Genomic DNA, 9369 nt, shown 5'->3' with positions numbered 1-9369 from the left:
CGAGCAGGCATTGATTTTGTTATTATGTGACGAAACCATCTGTTCAGTTCCTTCAAACGCCAGACCACCACTAGTCAATAGCGAGCTATCTTCGACGATATAGACAAACGACGCCGTAGATCTGCCTAGCCTCAATCGTGACGGCCGCCTAGACAACGCCAGCTACAACGCGTGTGGTGCTTCGGCAACACAAGAAAAATACCTGTGAAATAACGCCCCACTCAGAACCATGAATCCTTTGAACATTCGTAACAACATGTTTAGACAGTAAATTTTATTTTACGTAGTACTGCCTGAGAAAAGCGTTCTCGATCGTTCCAGAAGAGAAGGGGGGGGGGGGGGGCGGGGGGGAGGGAGCGTGAGAGAAACACTTGCCTGCGCCACTTGTTCTTTATATATGACATGTACTTACAGACGGTGACAGCCTCTGAAAGCGCTAACTTGGAAAGAAACATGCATTTTGTCACTGTTATCTGTTTCATCGAGGTTACAGGTAGCGTAGCTTCGTATGGCTGTTTTCGTCTCGTGAACATAGCACCTCGCTTTCTCATGAGCGAGTAAAGTCCGGCAAATCAAAATAGAGAAATATAGAAAGAAGAGAAAAAAAAAAGATCGGATCAGTTTGTACATATCCCCAGAAACGCATCGTCCGTTCTCGACGCAGGAATTCCAGTTTGGATGCACCCGGATTCCCCTTCGTGTTGGTCGGACAGCTATCGGCCACAAGTATGCGGTGTCCCGCCGTCACGGCTGCCCCTCTGCTGCCTCGTGGCGCCAATGTGATTCCAACAAGCCGATCACGTAGCCGTTCTGCGTCGCCCACGGCGTTATCCGAAGCGTAGACTCAGCTGTTTTCTTCAACTGGTCGGTGAGTCGCGCCGGCTCCTGGAGGTTGCACTGCGTGGAACGAGGAGCCGCGGTGTCGGGTACTAATGAGGCACGCGTCGCACTGATTCGCTACATGTCCAACATATTCAGCGTACGGGTGGCACTGTTGCGTTTAGCAGGCCGCACGTGCCTCTTGTCTCGTAAAGACGTATGGTCGGTCGCTTGACTTCACAGCGTATTCTTGACCACTATTCCGCATACGCCGTGATGTATCGGTTCTCACTGAGCTGCCTTAGATCGGACGTTGTCTGATACAACGGAAAACCTGTTCAGAAAGCAGGAAATCGTGCCGAGAACACGTCATATCCACGGATCCTTTAAAATAAAGCACCCTTTTTGCATTGGGTTAAAAGGGTGACATCGAAAGAGTAAATGCATGACAATAGAACCTACAACCACGCTTTCCCTGCTGCAAACAATATCTGAATTTCAATCAAGTGGAAGCAATTACACTGAATTATGGGGTGACCACGTGTTGTGACGCGCGTAAGGCTACGGCGTTGCGTTATGCCAGATTGAGAATGTTTCTGTAGTGCACGAATCGTTTCCATTTCCGAGAATGCTTGGAACAATTATTCTATACCGTAGAAATCTTTCTCTTTCACGATCACGTTTTTGCATTTCTTTTTGCAATTTCTGATGTCATATTGAAACAGCGAAATAGACACACTTATTAAACATAATGCTAGTCAAGAGAGTTAAAAAAATAGCGTATTCATTTTGCCCTAGAGAAAACCCCATACATTTACGTATGATCTAGTTTAAAAATATGCATTATCATTGCTGGTAGAAACATTCTGTAGCAATTCCTTACACTACCCATTCTTTTTGAGCTTCATAATTGGTTAGAAAAAAGTCAAGCACTCGCCGTTGAAGGACCGACCACGGGAGGACACGGTAGGTATACAACCAAGATAGTTAGAGGGTCATTAAATTGCAGAAATACGACTGCAGGAAAGCGTTGCAAATGTCACGAAAAATCACATGCGTCTATAGAGAAATATGTAGTGTCCCCCGTTCAGGATGCGTATGAGATTGTTTGTCTACCATTTGTCATGCTAGGAATTTTTTGTAGAGCTCACAGTCTTTTTCATATAGTATTGTAATAGTGATTTGGTACAAGGTGAAATAATCAACTAGCAATTAAAAATAAGAAAAAATGAAATAACCATTATCGAATATAAAAAGTATGTAAGCCACCATGGTGACTCATTGATTATGGTGCTCGGCTGCTGAACGGATATACGCGGGTTCGATACCGGCCGCGACGACCGCATTTGTGTGGAGGCGAGATACTAGAAACCCGTGTACTGTACGATGTTAAAACCACAGGTGGTGGTGGAAAGCCGCGTTAAAAAACCACAGGTGGTGGAAATTATCCGGTGCCCTACACTACGGCCTCTCTCATAGCCTGAGTCACCTAAGGAAGTTAAATCTCGTAAAACATATATTGTTTTCACAGGATTCTTGAATAAAAAACATCGGCGACATAACTTCAAGTGTTCTGCCAAAGAATGTTTACACGTGTACTTGTTTTCTTTTTTTTGGCGGCGTCCCGGTTTCACCGTCTAAACTTCCAAACGTTTTATCGCTCGGCACAGGCAGTGCCTGAATGTACCTTCTTAAATGCGTCCGAGTGTTCTACTCAGGTAACATGTAGGACGCGTACCGTTGAGTATATTGTGCAGCTCACGCGAGCAAAAGCGTTAAGGCTGGAATGTAACATGACGCATCTATCACAGCCGTCGCGTTTCAGTTTCCCACAGAGCTTACTACCGATGATTGTGGTCGCCACTTTCGTTGTGCTGTGAGTGCAGCTTGCTTATAGTGAGACAGCTCCTTGCTTTCCGGGACTCAAGTTCACCCAATAAAGAGTTCAGTCTCAACTTGTTTCGCTGCGGCATTATCCACCATCACAACCACATGATAATATATTGCGCTGGGGTTCACTGGCCTACTGGTGCAATGTAGCGCTGTTCATGGCTGAACTGTACTGTAAAAGAACTTGTTGCTGGGCTGGTTGCTAAACCATTTCCAAATTATTTGAGCGCGAATAACGGCAGATTCACACACGCATACACACACACATACGTGTCTGGTGCCTGAATGTGTGCGCGCGTGTGGGAAAGTGTCGTGTGTTTGCGCTCAAATAATTTTGAAATGGCTGAATTTTCGACGTAATGCTGACAACGGCTAGGAGCGTTCAATTGATGGTGCACTTAGGCTGCCCCTTTTTGTTTTTTTGTTTGTTTGTTTGTGCTTGATATATTCGTCTTGTTCACTCGGTCGTGTGTTTGCATCTTTTTTATGTGGGAAAATGTTTCGAATTTGCCTTGTGTGCTCCGCACACTCTTACCATTTCACTTCTTTCTCTATGCATAATGGTGTGTTCTTAGGCGACACTGCAGAGCGGAGGCATACCATATAGGCGCAGTATGGATAACGCTGACATGGATTAAATTGAAGCTCTTGCGAGTTGGGTCATTGCGGTGGTCGGGTACAATAATTACACACCGAGTAACTGTCGTGGCACGCGCTGACGTGATTACATAAATTGTCTCCGCTGAAAAAGATGATTGACACATCCTGAACGGCCAAAACGATGACATTCCATAACCTGAGCTGGTCAAGGCAACAGTTTACAATTATTAGGCGCCGCAGCATTTGCATGGCCTAGGGCGGTGTTGGGTGTTTGAACCCTCTGCCAAAATTTTTGCACTTCGCATGTCTGGGGGAAGGGGTTGCGGGGTTGAGTTACGATAAGCTATAGCAGTATTCTATATTTCCTATAGATACTACGAGCACGACTCCCGATTACCAGTTTTTCAGGTAAGCCAGGCTTCACTCGTCCACGATAAATAGATTTCTTTTTTCTTGTTGATGAGCTGTATTTCAGCTTTTCTTAGGAGCCATATTTACTCTTATGGCTACGGTTACACTCAAACGAAAGGACCTTTGGTGCTCACAAATTAATCTGCATCCCTCGAATAATCCGCCGAGTATGAGGCATTGTGCAATTTGGGGAGGTCAAGGACCATTTGTAAATATTTATTCCCGCATTTAGAATACCTAACGCCTGCGCCAACATATCTGCGGATATGTTTTCATCACAGCCTCAATAAAAATCAAGACTGTTTTGGAAAGGCTTCCAGCAACGAAAACAAGTCCGGCGCCAAGTAGTGGCATTACATGGCGCTTACGCAGCGCGTAAGCTATCTCTCTCAAAATCGCTAAGACCGAGCTTTGCTTTTGTAGCCCGCTTATCGCGGAGCAGCGATGGTGTTAAAAAATAAAAGGGGACGGAGGGTTTGGGGGGGGGGGGGTATAATCTTTCTGTTTTCGTATTTGCGGTAGTGTCGCTTTAAGGTCTCACACTCGTCCCTTACTTTTGCTTTCCCGTTTTACATATTCGGCGTCATACTTATTTTCACAGTCTCGTAAAAATAAAGGCGACCTCGAGCACCATTCTGAGCAGCACTCCCACACCCAATAGATGAGGGATAGAATTTTTTGTTACCGTGATAAGGAAAGCGCACTGATGTTTCTCTGGCCAGAAATGTGCGTAATGTGATCTACCTAAGGGCTACAGCAAGGGCAATGTTAGAACGTTCAAAGCAATAAAGCGTACGGCAGTCTGTACTAAATAGAGCAAGGCCTAACTCTCGTTTATTGGGACGCGCCTTAAAGTGGAGCCGCGGTTTTTTTGCTGAAATCCTGCTAAATTAAATCCTGACACGAAATTATCCAAGAATACCAATGTGTTTCCTTTGGCAAGCTCACCAGAGGCAATAAGATGACGTCAGTCATTCAAGTCGTGGCTTCAAGTTAAGTGACGTGTTTGTATACGGACGTAAGCCCCTGTGTTTTGGGAGTCACTTCAGCAGTAATTTCAGGAGTAATATTTTCCCGAAGCAATCTGAAAATTTATAAGTACGATCGCACAAACGAGGGAGGGTAAGTTAATAATAATATCTGGGCTTTAACGTCCCAAAACAAGGATATGATTATGAGAGACGCCGTAGTGGAGGGCTCCGGAAATTTCGACCACATTGGGTTCTTTAACGTGCACCTAAATATAAGTACACGGGCCTCAAACATTTTGGCCCCCATCGAAAATACTGCAGCCGTGGCCGGGATTTGATCGGGTGAGGGTAAGTTAGTTTCGGTCTCATGGGAGGGAGGGTTATTACCCCCGACACACCCTTCCACCCATCTCTCCCCGCCTACCCCCGTCGTTGTGCCTTTGTTGTCTGGAAACAGCAAACACTGATCGCTACATTTCTTGGCCGAAGGGACATACATGGCGATACTAAACCTGACACCATGAGCCCCCTACAATGGACACCACAGTAATCTGAGTGAAGGGTGACTAGCGATGCGGCCAACAAAACAAACGCCTTTTAGTTTTAACCCAATAAAACGGGGACGAGAAAGCTCTTTGCATCGCTTCCGCGATCTACGCCGAAATCACATGGGAACGTGTAACGTGAACCTACGCTTGCATAAGAACAAAACGTTCACAGAGGATGTGTACGGTACGATTGAGTACAAATGCGCAACGTCTTTTTTTTTGGAGTATTACGTCCCAAAACCACGCAACGTCTTTCAATACAAAAAATCGCAGCATATCCACGAAGTGAATGGCGATGAAGGAGCTTGTTCCCGAGGTTTAATCCGGTAAACCGTGAATACTCTGTACATCTGCTCAATCATCATCATATAAAGAAGTGACACGAGACTTGTTGTGGTGTGATTGTATATAGACATTATATACACCATGTTTATAAGTTACATATAAATGCACTATATACACAAATTTACATATTGATGAGTATATATATATATCTTGTTCAAGAGCTTATTTAGGCATCGCATAAGCTCGGGGGAACGTTTTCCATTTAGTATAATGGCGTCTTCTGCTTCGCGGGCTCCCAGGTCGGGGTCCGCTTGTGTTTGCGCCTGCTTCGCTGCGGCCTCGCAGGCCCGTGCCGCCTCCGGGTCCGTTTGTCGATGAGCCCATTCAGTAGCGATAGCAAAGCTTTTTTTTTTTTGGGAGGGGGGAGTTGCTTGTGTTCTTTTGATGTTTGTCATCTTTTTCTTTATTTTTTCAAGTGCACGATTCAAGGGCGCGTGTTCCGCTCTCAGCGGAGCACGCGCCCTTGAATACACGGGGGGCACAGCTGCGCCTCTAGCGGGAGCAATGAGAACTAGCGTACACGGCAGGAGGGACAAGAAACAACCCTACAGCAAAAGGGGCAAGCTCCTAATAAAGTGAATAACTGCCTTAGACATAGATGGCATGTAACGAATCTCATACGTGTTGCAAACATGTAAAGCATAGCTGAAACGTAACATTAACGGATTGAAAATACTGCGCACGTATGTGTTTCTCAATGCATGGCGCTTTGCGCCTCAGGTAATCCTACAAGCACTGGCAAAGAAATAACTATAGAACCCCGCTTGTTTCAACACAATCGGCTTCGATACACCGCCTGCATTCAAGCTTTCTGAAGACGGCGTAATGAAGACAAACTGTTTCGTGGTGTATAAACGAGAATTTACGCTCAATTCGGGAATCTTTCTTCGTTTAATAGCAATCCCTCCGTTGTTGCTTACTGTTGTCTTCCACTGGAGCACGAATCTCAGAGTTTTTTTTTTTTCATGATAAGTCTTTACAAGCCGATCAAGGACTTTTCTGTTCTTTATTAGATTTTCTCTACTTGTCACACCGGATTTCGCAGACTCACATGTACTGCTCCTCTGAAGTAGGCTGCTCCAAGGCACATGAAAGCGTTTGTTTGTTTGTGCAGTGCCACCCACCGGAGTTGCTGAGCACGTAAGCAGTCGCACTGTTAAGCTGCAGGGCACGGGTCGATTTCCGGCAGCAGCATCCGCATTTCGATGGGAGCGAAATGCGAAGGAAATCCGTGCGCATAGGCCTAGGAGCACATTAAAGAACCATAGGTGGTCGAAATTAATCTGGAATTCCCCAGTACGGCGTTGCTCTAATCATATCGTGGCTTTGGTACGTAATACCCCAACAATTATTATTTGTACGGTACTTTTTTAGCATCCGCGATGTAAATTTCCACACTTCACAAAAGCACATAAAGAAACTCGAATAAACAACCAGCACCATACAAAATACGGCGAATGTATGCACACTCTAGTAGGAATGTAATTTTCAATCCATCTGCACGTGGAATGAATATTGCCACCACGTCACCGGGTGATATTCTTTGCGGATGTGTGCCTGCATTATTTCGGTATTTTCCGCCGAGGTGGTTCAGTGGTGAACAAGCAGTGATTTTGTTACAACAGCAATGTACATAGACGAAAGATAAAAATAAGCATAATAATAAACAAATAAAGCTCACGATAATTTCACAATTAAAGACAGACAGTGCATTATACTGGTTACATGATGGAATAATTATACAACAGAATAACACCAGGCCGATCTGCAAAATATTAGAGTAAATACACAATAACATGACCGATTTCAAAAGTAGCGAAGAATGATAAATATCAGAAAAAAGAGTGTGACAGATGGTTTCTCAATAGTTCAATTAATTTGCCAAGTATGGTCGTTAAGGTACTTTAGTAGAGCCGTTTCAAAGGAAGCTAATGTATATATAGCTAATGTATATATATGTATATATTGTTAGTAAATATGTTTGTGAGCTACACAGACATGAGTGGTCGACGAAAGCATTTTTTTTTCGCGAGGCGCCCCATGCGGTCACTATGTGTCGCGTAACTTTGAAACGACTCAATATTCCAGAATCGGCGCTCAAATTTTAGCCATTCTGGAGATCGACATCGATAAGCTGTTCGCACCCTGAAGACAAATCTCCTTCGAGATTTACCCATATGTGAGATATGAAATGGTGTCATTTTCATTAGCTGACATTCTGTACAAGCTGCCCCGTCCTTCTCCACTGTTCCGGCCCTTGAGGGACTAAATTTCGTGACTGCGGCCATCACGCTGAGGTGATTTGGAGACCCCTGGCTTAGAGTATGAAATATACCTATTTTCTTGTTGCTAATTTAAGGCCATTCCATCTTCACTTCTTATTGCGCATCCGGACGAAAAGCGCGATATTGGGAGTCGGTTTCTCCGCGAATTCTACGATAATCTGTTCACTATTATCATTGTAGAGACGATAGCATAGTTCCTTTTAACCAATTTTTCATTGAGGTCCCCTAAGTGACTGTTGCCTACTTGGCTTGCATCCTCGTTGAACATTCTCGTGAAATTACTTCATTTTTTTTCGCCATCATCAGTGGACGTGTACAATAACCTCGTACTGCCTTCTGCCTATATATCTCATTTAGCTTCATTAAGTGTTAAATATTCTTTCGGAAGAGGAGCAAAGACGAAGAAGTGACAAGCGAGCGTGGTCCCGAGCGCACGCCCGCATTCTATTTTTTTTAGTTTTTTACCCAGCGTCGAATAAACAAGACGTTCTATACTTCGGCTCCGCTTCCTGGTTTTCAACAGTATGGTGCCGTGACCAGGATAGAAGAACAGTTGAAGACCCCTGACGATGAAGCGAGCTGCCTGAAGAGGACGGCCGATCGACGCGATCAACGCGACGACGCTGGGAGAGAAACCAAGAACGATCCACGTCATCACGAGCCTTCGATTCCCGACGTGACGACATGGAAAGGCTACGACGGAAACGTGCTACCGTTCGAGCTTCGGTCACCAGGATCATCAACGACATGACGACTCTTATGCGGACGGAACCAACGCCAACTGGTGAGCTAACCGATCATCTTAACCTATTGAAGATAAAGGAAACGATGCTCACGGAACTTGACAACCAAATAGAAGAGCATGTCACTGACGATAACCTTGAGGATGAGATTAACAGCGTCGGGCAATATCAAGATTCTATCGTCCTCGCCAAGTCCCACGCTGAACGCATTTTGTCCTCTCCTCAAGCTGTAGCTACGCACGCATCTCGCGATGATTCTCATCAAGCACGTGCACAGGTTAAACTACCTAAGCTCGATCTACCGAAGTTTAATGGAGACCCAATTAAATGGCCTGAGCTTTGGGATCAATTTGAGTCAACTATTGATCAGAACCGCCATCTCGCAGACGTGGACAAATTGAAATACCTCCGGAGCTACCTGTCGTGTAAAGCGGAAGGTGTCATCAGCGGCCTGGCCACAACTAACGAAAGTTATAGCACAGCTATACATCTTCTCAAAGAAAGATTTGGCCATAAGTCGCTGATTGTTAACGACCACATGCGCCGCCTTTTAAACCTACGTAAAGTCCGCTCGTGTGAAGATTTAGAAGGGCTTCAAAGGTTGTATGAAGAGGTCCGAACCCGCATGAGATCCCTTCATAACCTTGGTGTCGAAGACAAAGAATATGGAGTACTACTAAAGACGGCTATAATACAGAAGCTTCCGCAAGAAATGGTGCTCCGTTATACACAGCGCACCTTGTCTTCGACAAACACA

General features: G+C 44.9%; 1 protein-coding gene across 1 annotated transcript in view; it reads left to right on the top strand.

The window, feature by feature from the left end:
- Positions 1-668: 668 nt before the first annotated feature.
- LOC119385539 (growth hormone-releasing hormone receptor-like) overlaps positions 669-9369 on the top strand; it is a 42248-nt gene continuing 33547 nt past the window's right edge. Inside the window, exon 1 of the mRNA XM_037652959.2 lies at positions 669-868. The gene's annotated coding sequence lies outside the window, so the exon portion shown is untranslated. The remainder of the gene's footprint in view (positions 869-9369) is intronic.

This window comes from Rhipicephalus sanguineus, chromosome 3, assembly GCF_013339695.2.
Source record: "Rhipicephalus sanguineus isolate Rsan-2018 chromosome 3, BIME_Rsan_1.4, whole genome shotgun sequence".
Lineage (NCBI taxonomy): Eukaryota > Metazoa > Arthropoda > Arachnida > Ixodida > Ixodidae > Rhipicephalus > Rhipicephalus sanguineus.
Note: the sequence above shows the minus strand (reverse complement) of the source record. Positions and strands in the feature narration are given on the sequence as shown.